Source organism: Loxodonta africana, chromosome 5, assembly GCF_030014295.1.
Source record: "Loxodonta africana isolate mLoxAfr1 chromosome 5, mLoxAfr1.hap2, whole genome shotgun sequence".
In the NCBI taxonomy this organism is placed as follows: Eukaryota; Metazoa; Chordata; class Mammalia; order Proboscidea; family Elephantidae; genus Loxodonta; species Loxodonta africana.
The window spans coordinates 75,430,974-75,443,933 of record NC_087346.1 but is presented as its reverse complement, the minus strand read 5'-3'; the positions used below and the strand labels follow the sequence as shown (position 1 = coordinate 75,443,933).

At 37.2% G+C, this 12,960-nt stretch overlaps 1 protein-coding gene across 3 annotated transcripts in view; it reads left to right on the top strand.

Moving 5' to 3' along the window:
* Positions 1–12,960, top strand: part of BMP2K (BMP2 inducible kinase) — a 141,608-nt gene that overhangs the window by 107,052 nt on the left and 21,596 nt on the right. The window lies entirely within an intron of this gene.

Below are 12,960 nucleotides of genomic sequence, written 5' to 3'. Positions count from 1 at the left end.
AACATCATCACTACCATTAAAGTAATAAACGCAAGAACAAGAACAAAACACTTTATTACTATAAAGCCAACGTAAGAATCAGCTGTTTAGTTACAGAAAATAGAATAGAAAACTGCTTTAACCCTCCGCCATCCTAGTCTTTATAACGTTGCTCTTTCCATTGGATTGTTACTCAATTGTGCCTTTGCCATTGTGGAAAAATGCCGATTTGAATAGAAACACAACTGTTTCCTGTCATCTTTATTATTTGATGCTGTTTAAAATATCTGTCTCCCTTTTAGGCATTTAAAATACACTCAAATATATTTTTGTACTAAGCTTTTGTTTTGAAATCCTTTATTAGTTTGTACATGCTCCCTTGTAGCTGCATTTTTTTTTTTATTTCTTTAAAAATCACTAATGATTATTTGTCACAATCATTTTGTTTTACCTACTCTTTTCTTCTTACATCCTTGCTTGTGATCTCAATTCAGGTTTTAAATATTGATATTATGTACTAATTTTAACTGTATTTAGTAATAATTTCAAAGTACCCAGTTAACACTGTTAAAGATACCAGGATGGCATAGGATCATACTTTGGCATAGACGAATTTGTGTGTGTGTGTGTTGTTACAGTGGAAAAAATCTTTGTAAAGGGAAATGTACTGGAAGAAACTACATTTTGTTAGAAGGTAGAGGTTTTGTTTAGTATATTCAAGGTAACTGTCAGCCATGTTCTTTGGTTCGGTTCATTTTTCACTCAGGTGAGTTATATATGTAACATCATCACTGCCATTAACTAATTCACATGAGAACAACAACACAAGAAGAACTTAAAAATGTAAAGCCAAAAGAAGATTCAGGTGTTTATTTCTGATGACTACATTGAGGCAGTATTTCAGCTTTCCAACGTTCAGATTTGCTTATCTGAAACATCTAGCACAGTAATCTAATGTTTCTGATGGTTTTCACACTCCATGTTTTACTCTCTGCCGTTTATTGAAAACAGTTAATATTCATTGCCCTTTTCTGTGTGCTTCCTTCAAGGTTGTCTTTTTTATGAATGATATAACATCATCAGTTGGAGAAGATAGCTTTCTGTGTGTTTGCTTAACCTGCATAGATGTGTTCCCTCCTATCTCCAATACCCTCAGTCACAAAGGCATTGACTGCTTTAAAAGAATTTATTAAAATACCTCAACATAGCCTTTTTAAGTGCTCAAGAACATAATGCTCAGTGACTTCAGATACTGAGCTCTGTGTGGCAGAAGACAGTTTCTGTCCTAGCCCTTTTTCATACTCTAGAAGGCATTGCTTTTTCCTTTTGAGGTTTGCACTTATCTGTGCAACTACTTCTTCATTCTTTAATAGCATCTGAACGAACCCTGGGGAAATTAATAATAGGGGTCGTGAACTAGAGTAACCCTCAGTGAATGGTCTTTTCCCTGGGCCCTCTTAGTTTTGGGTTGGTTTAGGGATTTTGTAGTTAGCAATAGGCTCCCAGGTTTGAACTTTACTGCTGCTGCTGTTACCTTGTTTGACATTTTACTGTGGTGTTTAGTTTCTCTGTTAGATTTTAGGAGTCCTTGGGTGATGTATACAGTTATCGTGCTTGGCTGCTAACTGCAGGGTCCATCCAGAGGTACCTTGGAAGAAATGCCTGATGATCTACTTCTGAAAAATCAGCCATTGAAAACCCATGGCGCATATGGTTCTACTCTGACATATACGGGATTGCCATGAGTTGAAATCGACCCGACATAACTGGTTTTTGTTTGTTTGTTCTGTTAGATTTTCAGCTTATTGAGGGTCACAAACGTGAGTTGCCTGTCTTTGAATCCTGACCACCAACCAATCCAGTAATTAGTAATACTTGTTGAATGTATGAAAAGATGATGATGATCCGTAAAAATTCAAACTCCTAGTGTTAGAACAGTGACCTTAGAAAATGCCCTTAAATATAAATAAGTACTGTTTTTCTACACAATCCTTTTAGACAGTGTGAATAAGAACATGGAAATGGTTTGGTTGTGAAAAATTGAGTATATGGACTAGAATAAAATAGGAAATGGTCCTTAAGGGGGAATGTGCCTCCTGAGAGAAGAAGAAGAAGTGATTCCTTTATCAGCATTGCTAACTTGGTATTTATCAGATCTAAAATGTATAACTAAAAAAAAAATTATAACTTACTGCCACTGACTTTTCATTGTAGAACTTAGAAATACTTTGTCATATATAATTTTTAAGTAAAAATATAGTATTTGGGGCATCATTTCCTATAATAATAAAATAATTCATTCTACCAAGACATAAATTAACCTCTCTATAAACTTTGGCAAGGAGTTAGAAGAAGAAAATGGAATTCTATTGTGAGACTTAAAAGCATCTGAAGATTTATACGGCCAGGACAGAAGAAAGGCAAGAAACTACTCCTAAGTACGTGTGCTGCACAATACAGAATGATATGTATATATGACAAGCCATCTTGCTTGAATTTGAGAATTCTCAGTTACTGAACAGAATTTAATTTTAGATAGACCATATAGAGACTCCTACTCGAGAATATAATGAATTCATTTATGAAGCAGAATACTGTAACAATTTAGCAGGTTTTAAATCTGTGGCTGAAGTGCGTTTAAGAACCACTGTCCTGAATCTAGTATTGCTTATACTGCGCTTATAAGGCTTTGTACTCTTTTAACTTTGAAAGAAGAAAATTCTGTTGAAACTTGTAATCTGAACTTTGAGATTGTGATGATATAGTTTTTACTCTTTTTCCTTATTTTATCAGAATTAAATTTTACAGGAGAATTTTCAAATTAAAATTTTATTTTTATTGAATAATATATGTATAAAATTTTAAAAGATTCATTTAAGAAGGCACATAATAAAAACATCACTTCCCTACCTGCATCTTCCCTGTCCCGTTTCTCTATTCACACACCTGAGAGACAGTTTTTAACTTATTTCATGCTTACTCTGTTTTTTTATCTTACTACCTTGCTCCACAATTTTCGATAATATATGTGGTACTTCCTGTTAGGGAAAATGAAGAGTGGTATTATACTGTTTGCCCCACGCACACACACTATCTTGTATATACTTGTCCTTCCCACCCTCCTGCCAATATGGTTTTGATACAACTTCTGGCTGAATCAGTGTTTACTTTTTTTTTTTTTAATATGTAAATATTTGTCACCTCTGAGGTCCCATATACCATGATTATGTTCTTCTTTTTTTTTTTTTTTAGTTTTATTTTCCTGGAGTTAATTACTGTGTTTATAATTACTGTATTTTTTGTTTGCTTAGTTTTCATTGTACCCTGTCATTAATAATTCATCTACGACTAGAATTTTAAATCTCACAGTTGAAGGTAGCTGTCATTTTCATTTTTACTTGGTTGTATCTCTCATGGAACCCTCCAATCTGAATGGGTTGCTCTATCAGACTGCCACACACCTCCTAGTATTTTCTTTCAGCATCAGTCTTCCTGGGAATTCCCAGATCTCCTGTCATCCTCTTTGCTGGTTTGTTGCTGGAGCAGCTCCTCTAGTAGTTTCTTGAGAAAAGTATGCATGGGAGGTAAATTTTTAAACTTTGCTGCCAAAAAATATCTTTGTGAACTGACACTTGATTGGTTGGTAGTTTGGGTAAATAATTCTAGGTTGGACATAATTTTCCTTGTGAATTTTAGAGTTACTGCTTCTTTGTAAGAAGCACTGCTTCTAATATTGCTGTTGAGAAATATGCCATTCTGATTCCTGATCCTTTATATGTGACCTGTGTTTTTTTTTCTTAGTGGAAATATTTAGGGTCTTTATTACTTGTTCTGAATATTGAAGATATTTTACCGTATTATGGGTCTTTTTTATTCGTCGTACTGGGCACCTAGTGGACCTTTTCAGTCTGGAAACATCTCTTGGTATTGTATCATTTTGTAATTTTATTTCTTCCTTTTTCTGTGTTTTTTCTTTTTTTGTAAATCCTATTATTAGGATATGGTACCTACTAGACTGACCCTCTGATTTTCCTGTTTCTGCATGTCTTCTACCTCTCTGTCTTTTTTTTTTTTTTTAAATTGAACTTTAGGTGAAGGTTTACAGAAAAAACTAGTTTCTCATCAAACAGCACACACATTGTTGTATGACATCAGTTAACAACCCTACGGCATGTGGACACTCTCCCTTCTCAACCTTGGGTTCCCTATTACCAGCTTTCCTATTCCTCCTACCTTCCAGTACCTGCTCTAGGGCTGGTGTGTCCCTTTAGTCTTGTTTATCTTCCATGGGCCTGTTCAGTCTTTGGCTGAAGGGTGAACTTCAGGAGTGGCCTCATTACTGAACTGAAAGGGTGTCCAGGGTCCATACTCTGAAGGTTTCTCCAGTCTCTGTCAGGCCAGCATGTCTGGTCTGTCTTTTTGAGTTAGAATTTTGTTCTACATTTTTTGCCAGCCCTGCCTGGGACCCTCTGTTGTGATCCCTGTCAAAGAAGTCAGTGGTGGTAGCCGGGCACCATCTAGTTTTACTGGACTCTGTCCTTTGGACTGATCTTTCACTTGTGTCTTTAGTTTTGTTCATTCTTCCTTGCTCCCGAAGGGGTGAGATCAGTGGAGTATCCCAGATGGCCGCTCACAGGCTTTTAAGACCCCAGATGCTACTCACCAAAGTAGAATGTAGAACATTTTCTTTATAAACTCTGTAATGCCAATTGAGCTAGATGTTCCCCGAGACCATGGCTCCCACGGCCCTCAGCCCAGCAATTCAGCCCCTCAGGGAGTTTGGATGTGTCTGTGGAGCTACTGTGACCTTGCCTTGTACAAGCTGTGCTGGCTTCCCCAGTATTGTGTACTGTCTTACCCTTCACCAAAGTAACCGCTTATCTATTAAGTGTTTTTCCATCCCTATCCCTCCCCTCCCTCGTAACCATCAAATATTGTTTCTTTTTGTATGTAAATCTTTTCATGAATTTTTACAGTAGTGGTCTTACACAACATTTGCTCTTTCATGAGTGACTTACTTCACTCAGCATAATGCCCTCCAGATGCATCCATGTTATGAGGTGCCTCACAGATTCATCGTTGTTCTTTAGCATTACGTAATTCTCTATTATGTGTATGTACCACAGTTTGTCCATCTATTGATGGGTATCTAGGTTGTTTCCATCTTCTTACTATTGTGAACAATGCTGCACTGAACATGGGTGTACATATGTCTATCCGTGTAACAACTTTTATTTCTCTAGCATGTATTCCTAGGAGTGGGTTTGCTGGATGATATGGTATTTCTATTTCTAGCTCTCTCAGGAAGCACCATATCGTTTTCCAAAATGGTTGTATCATTTTGCATTCCCACCAGCAGTGCATAAGAGTTCTGATCTCCCCACAGCCCCTCCAACATTTGTTATTTTCTGTTTTATTGATTCGTGCTGGTAATGCCGGGGTGAGGTGGTATCTCATTGTGGTTTTGATTTGCATTTCTCTGATGGTTAGAGACTGTGAGCATTTCCTCATGTGTCTGTAGGCTGCTTGAATGTATGCTTTGGTGAAGTGTCTGTTCATTTCCTTTGCCCATTTTTTAATTGGATTATTTGTCTTTTTGTTGTAGAGGTGTTGGATTTTCTTATAGCTTTTAGAGATTAGAGCTTTGTCTGATTGATAAAGGCCAGAAATTTTTACAGTCTGTAGGTTCTGTTTTTACTCTTTTGGTGAAGCCTTTTGATGAGCATAAAGTGTTTAATTTTTAGAAGATCCCCGTTATCTAGCATATCCTCTGGAGCTTGTGTGTTGTTGGTTGTGATTAGTATCCTGTTAATACAGTGTATTAGGGCCCCTAGCATTGATCCTATTTTTTCTTCTATAAACTTCATAGTTTTCAGCTTTATATTTAGGTCTTTGATCCTGTGTCTTTTATTTTTGCCTCTTGGAAATTTCCTTAATTTTATACTAAAAACATTATTTTTAATTTATAAGAAGTGGCCTCCCCTCTTTATAAGTAGCATCCTTCCCCTCTTTATAAATAGCATCTTGTACTTGTTTCATATTTCATTTCTCTGAAGGTACTTTTGTTTTGCACATTGTCTTGTGACTCTGTTCTCTTTTTGTGTTTCACTTTAAGGCTTTTTCACAAATTGATGGTGATTCTTTGTTTCCCAGAGTAGGTAGCACTTAAACTGAGACTTGAAGGAGCTAAAGACGTTTGCTTGGTAGAGATTGTATGCAGTGGTCCCAGGCATGAGAATCCTTTAATTCTATACATATCGCTGAGCATAAAGTATGATGGGGAAGTGTAGGGAGATGAGATGAGGCAATATGTAGGGCTGGGATCATGAAGAGATATTTTGCATACCATACTAAGGTGCTTGGACTTTATCTGAATGCAATGTGACCTATTATTTAATAATTTTAAACAAAGGAGTTACTTAACTATATTTGTGTTTTTGAAAGATCTGTTAGCAAGGGAAATAGAGATAAACACAGTTTGTTTGAATGCTGTTACTGTAATCTAGGGAAGAAAGCATAAGGGCCAGACCAAAGACAGTAGCAGTGGGAATTGAGAAGACTTGGTGATTTAGTATATGTGAAATTTGGAGGAAATGGAAGTATCCAGGTATTTTGGATTTTGGCATGAGAGAATGAAAGTGAAATAGTAAATGCAGAAGAAGAAATAGGTTTCCACCTCATCCTTTTTCAGGGAAAGTGATTTGTGTCACATGAGTTCAGTTCCAGGCAGATTGACTTGAGATCAGGGCTTTGAACCAGTTTGTATCAATTCAGTAATTACCAGCATAAACGAGGGCAGTGTACGTGTTGTATAACAACCAAATGTGTTTCCTGTCAAATTTTGACCTGAGTAGGAAACAAACAGAGCTGTTCCACTCAAAGATGGCGGCCGGCCACACTGCTTTCAATGTGTGTCACTTTCCCCAATCCTACCAATAATCTAGTCTCCTGCATGGATCCCGCAAGTTTCAGGAGCCTGTTGTGGGTGATCGGATTATTGGCAGGACATAAAGAGCGACACTCATTCAAAGCAGTGCGGTCCATCCCCATCTTTGAGCAGGATGCCACTGATGGTTTCCTACTCGGGTTAGAATCCTATAGGCAACAGATTGGTTGCTGTGCAATACATACACTGCTCTGGTTTACATGAGCAATTAACTGAACCATTCCGAACCTGTTTGAAGTCTTGGCAGAGATATATCTGAGAGAAAAAAAAAAAAAATTAGAAATATCCAGTAGATACTGACTTAACGTATGAGACTAGATATTAGGAACCCTGTATTGTAAAGCAGTATGATATGGTATGGTTTCACCAAAAGTGAAATGGAATAAAAATTGGTAGTTCTTTATAAAGTGATCATCCCAAAAGTTTTCCTTCGATTTTATATTGAGAACAGGTATAAAAATGCATTTAGAAAATCCAGAGGAAGCATGGAGTGGTAACTATTCCTGCTAAACTATAAATTTGCAAATACATTATTGCAAAGAAATAAACCAGTGACGTTTTATGCAGTATTCTTTCAATATTTTGGTTGATTGGCCAACAAGTACTTTTTTTTTGTATGGAAAGGCATTTGAAAACAGTATTATCCAGCATGGCATAAAACCACAATATCTGAAATATATTGCGTGCAGTTCCGGTCATTGCCATTCAATAAGAACCTAGAAAAACTGGAAGAAGCCTGGAGGAAGGCAATTAAAGTGGGTGAAAGAATGGATATATGTTTATTTGATTTGAAAAGACTTAAAATAATTCGTATTCTTAGTGGGTAATAACCTAGAAATGTAAAGATGAGGGTCAAAAAGTGTTATGATTAAAAGTTGAAATCCCAGCAAGCTTAGAATGAAATTTTAAAAATACTAGAACTTGAGGATTGCCTTAAAGTAAATGGTGTTAGAAGAAATAAAAGAACTGTTATTTTCCAAAAAACCTGTTGCTGTCGAGTCAATTCCAAGTCGTAGCAACTCTACAGGACAGAGTACAACTACCCTGCAGGGTCTCTAAGGCTGTAAAGTCTTTACGGAAGTAGACTGCCGCATCTTTGTTCCACAGAACAGCTGATGGGTTTGAACCGCTGACCTTTCAGTTAGCAACTGAGTGCATAACCATTGTGCCACCAGGGCTCCTTTTCCAAAAAAGTAGTAAAAATGGAAAGTAAGACTTGTTTGGGGAAAAAATGAGTAGATGAATCTGTAGATTTATGAATGGAAGCTGAGATGTGTAGGGGTAAAGGCCAGACCTTTTTTATCAAACAACATCCAACACCATCAGGGAATTTTATGAAGCAAAACGACCATATCATTCCCAAAATATATTTTAATTTTTATGTGAGTACAGTTTTCTAATAAGTTGCAAAATCCACCCCCGTTACCTTATAAATTTATTGCTTAACTTGTTTTATAGGCAAGATAATAAATGACATATAATTTTCCCTGCAACCAAATGCCTCTGGTGTCGCAACCAGAGATGGAATATTGCTTTTGGTCAGCCAGTCCTCAAACTGGCAATTTTCTGTGCAAATGCTTATATTCTGATAAAATACTCAAGGATGTGTATTAAAAAATAGGAATTAGAAGCAACATTTAATTGTACCTAAATATTTAAAAGTTAATTATCTATCCCTGAGTACATTCTTGAGGTCAGTATTATCTAAGTTCAATCCAAGTTTCATTCCTTGTTGGCTGTGTGACAAGGCAAACGACCTAGCTGCCCTGTTTATCAGTTTCCTCATCGATAAATCAAAACCGAACCAGAGCTCATTGCCATTGAGTTGATTCCAACACACAGTGACCCCATGTTCTACAGAGTAGAACTGAGATCCGTAGAGTTTTCTTGGCTGTAATCTCTATGAAAGCAGATTACCAGGCCTTTCTTCTGTGACACACCTAGATGAGTTTAAACCTCCAACCCTTCAGTTACCAGCTGAGCACAAACCATACGTGCTACCCTGGGACCATCATCTGTAAAATGGGGATAATAGTACACGCCATGTGACTCATAGGGTTCTTACTGATTAATAAGAAAACTGTATGTAAAGCACCATGGAAGGTGCCTGGCACGTAGTAGTTTCTCAAGAAAGGATGATGGTTGTCATGGTTTCTATTTTGCATATGGTGAATGCCGTGATGATTAAGATCGCAACTATCTTATAGCCATTACTTTTTTAGACTAGTGATTAGTTTACTAGAGTTTTGTCCAGGAGTTGTTAAACTTTTAATGTCTTGTTATACTTTATACTGTATTCAATCACACATGTCTTTGCTGCTTCTTTTGCAAATTAAATAGGGGAGTATTTAGGTTTTTAGTTTTTAGCATTAGGTGAAAGTTTACAGAGCAAATTAGTTTCTCATTAAAAAACGTATACAACATAAATGGTTTCATGACATTGGCTGCAATCCCTGCGATGTATCAGCACTCTCCTCCTTTCTGCCCCAGGCTCCCTGTTGCCATTTGCTAGTTTTACGTATCCCTTCCTGCCTTCTCATCTTTGCTTTTAGGCAGGTGTTGCCCATTTGATCTCATATACTTGGTTGATCTAAGAAGCACATTCCTCAATGTGTGTTATTGTTTTATAGGCCCGAAGGAGCCCTTATGGTGCAGTGGTTAAGTGCTTGGCCACTAACCAAAAAGTTGGCAGTTCGAACCCACCGACTGCTCCAAGGGAGAAAGATGTGGCTGTCTGCTTCTGTAAATATATACAGCCTTGGAAACCCTGTGGGGGCAGTTCTACTCTGTCCTGTAGGGTTGCCATGAGTCAGATTTGACTGGACGGCAGTGGGTTTTGGTTTTTGGGATTTATACGCCTGCCTAATTTTTGCCTGAAAGGTGAACTTTCTGCAGTGGCTTTGGTTCTGAGTTAGAAAGGTGTACAAGGGCTATAGACTCAGAGGTTCCTCCACTCTTTGTCAGACCAGTAAGTTCATTCTTTTTTTGTGAATTTGAATTTTGTTCTGCATTTTTCTCCTGCTCTGTTCAGGATCCTCTATTGTGATCATTGTCAGAGTGGCTGGTGGTAGCAGCCAGGTACCATCTACTTCTGGGCTGAGGCTGGTGGGGGCCGTGGTTCAGGTCCATTAGTCCTATGGACTAATATTTTCCTGTGTCTTTGGTTTTAACTCCTTATTGAATATCCTTATTCATAAACATTTGACACATAACATTATTTCTAGAGGAGAAATTATCAGGTCAAGGGTATGTATATTTAAAAATTTGATTCATTGCCAGGATTGGCCTACAGAAGAAATACCCTGATTTATGTGCTTACTGGAAGTATTCAAAATGCTCATTTCCTTTCAGGGATTAATCTTAGAGTTTTGGTAGTTCCTTCTACTTAAATATATTATTTTGGGGAAACTGTACAATTAAGCTGATAGTGGTAGTTATATAAAATGCTTAAAAGATGAAAGTAGCACGATAATATATTTCTGATGGTGTTATAAATTGATAACTCTTTTTTGGAAAGCACTTTAACAATAAAAAGTTTATGTTCTTTGTCTAATTTCTGGGAACTTACCCGAAGAAAATAATATAAAATTTGAAACAAATATACAGCTACAAAGATTTTCAGTACAACATTATTTAGTAGAAGCGCGAAATTAAAAGCACCCTAAATACCCAGTATTAACCTCTTCCACGTAGCACCCAGTTTCATAGCACTTTTAATACTGCTAAATGCACAGCTGGAGTCCTGGTTGTGCAGTGGTTAAGTGCTTGCTTAGAGATAGACATGAAAACTATTTGCAATGAAGAGAGCAGTTACTGTGATAGATGTATACTCAGTGGGATCCCAGAGGAGAGAGTTGCTTTTTCTGCCTGGGTTGAAACTGGGATATAAGGAAAATTTCATGGAAAAAATAGGATTTCTGGTGAGCCTTGAGAAATAAATACATGTATGAACTTGTAGGAAAGATAGGGCAGGTCATTCAAAGCAGAGAACAGTGTGAGCAAAGCCTGAGACAACTCAGTATGTTCTGGGGAAGCCCAGGCATTTGAGGATGGCAGTATTAGATGATGGGGGAAATTGAACAAGAGAAGTGGGCAGGGGCCAAGGTGAGGAAATGGAGGCAATGGGCAGTAATTGAAGGACTTTACATGGGAGAGGAATATGATTCAGGCATGTATTCTAGAAAATTATCCTGGAAGGAGGAATATGATCTGGGTGACTGAAATTGGAGCCAAGGAGACCTTTTAGCAGAGTGCTTATCAAAGTGTGGCCTGCAATATGAAATTGAGAGTAAGAGGTTAGAAACCTTTATACAAATTGAGAGATTAACTTTATGTGTGTTGAATCTAATACTAAAAGATTGGGACTTGTATTTTATGTCTTTCTCAATTTTTAATGATACAGTTTACAGAAAAATTGTGTAGAAAGAGTTTCACTATATGCCTCCCCCCCAGCACTGTTTCTCCTACTATTAACATCTTGCATTCTTGTGGTACGTTTGTTACAATTGATGGACCAATGTTGATACATTATTGTTAACTGAAGTCACTAGTTTACATTAGAGTTCACTGTGCTGTACGGTCCTATAGGTTTTGACAAACGCATAAAGTCATGAGCCTACCATTATAGTATCATACAGAATAGTTTTCAATGCCCTAAAAATGCCCTGGTCTCCACCTATTATTTCATTTTTCTAACAATTTTTATTTTATTTATTCATTTTTATGAAAGTGTTGGCCTGTATGAGTTGGAAATTAAAAACAAAAATTACCTTCAGTACAGGTAGTTTGAGAAGTACTGAGCAAAAGACTACTGCAGAAGACTCCATGCTTGAAATGATGGCCTGAGAGATGTTATGGAGGCAGAATCTGTAGGACTTAGTAACCACATGGAGGGTGCGGAGGATCTTAGGGGAAAGAGAGAAACCTCAAATGATTATCGTAGTTCTGGTTTGATTGATTGGTGATGTTCTTCCTGGAGAGAGAAGATATAGGGCTGATCAAGGGGGAGTGTTCAAATTTAGATAGGTTGAGTTTGAGTTGTCTGTAGAGGCACTGGGATCTAATTGGTAGGCATTTAGACAACAGGGGACTGGCATTTGAGAGAGAGAAGTGCTGACCAGAGACATAGATGTTGGATTTATCATCATGAAAATGGAAGTTGATGCCACTTTGGAAAGAGAGAAGACTGAGGAATAAGTTCAGGGGAATTCTAACATTTAAGAGGCAAGGCAGAGGAGAAAGGGGGAAGGAATTTGGGGGCTAGGTCATCGTATTTGATGTGATTAAGGTTACCCTGATAAATGAGGACTTGTGGCCAAGAGATTAATAGCAAGAAAAAAAGTAGGCAACCTCCAGGTGGCTGAACTACCAAAGACAGAAAGTACTTCTCTGAAGGTTAGAGTAGAAAAGAAGAGTATCATCAGAACCCTCCAAGGAGTGGTATTTTAAATGGTCTGCATTTGAAAGACCCATAAAGATGGTGAAATGGAGAAAAGCGCTAGATTTTCTCATTGATTTAAATGGCCTTCTGTGTGTTAGGTGGTGTGTAAGTAGAGGTTTTATTCTGATACTGTATTTCCAATTTGAAACCTCCAAGGATGAAGAAAAAAAAAATAAGATCCGACTTATGTAAAAGTCATTTGCTGTTTTGAATTTTAGAAAGATGGAAAAAAATAATTATGTGATATAGGAGAAATATTTTAGTAAAAATTCTTTTAAGGTCAGGGACCAGCTCTCTTTCATTTACTATTGTGTCACTAGAACCTAGCAGTGCCTCGACTATATGTGTTGACAGTAAATGCTGTCTTTTAGATGTTGTTTGTTGCTAGGTGAAAGGCAAGTGACAATTATATCCTTAAAGGAATTTAGAATGAAGCTACAAAAAGAAAAAGGCTCTGTGGCTTACCACGTCTGGCTTTACTGTTTGTGGTCAATGGGCTTTAAGTTTCATTTTGTATTCTTTTAAACTTCTCTATTAATTACTCTTCTGTATGGGGGATTTTATTCATTTTCTAATCATCATGCTCTAACTCTTG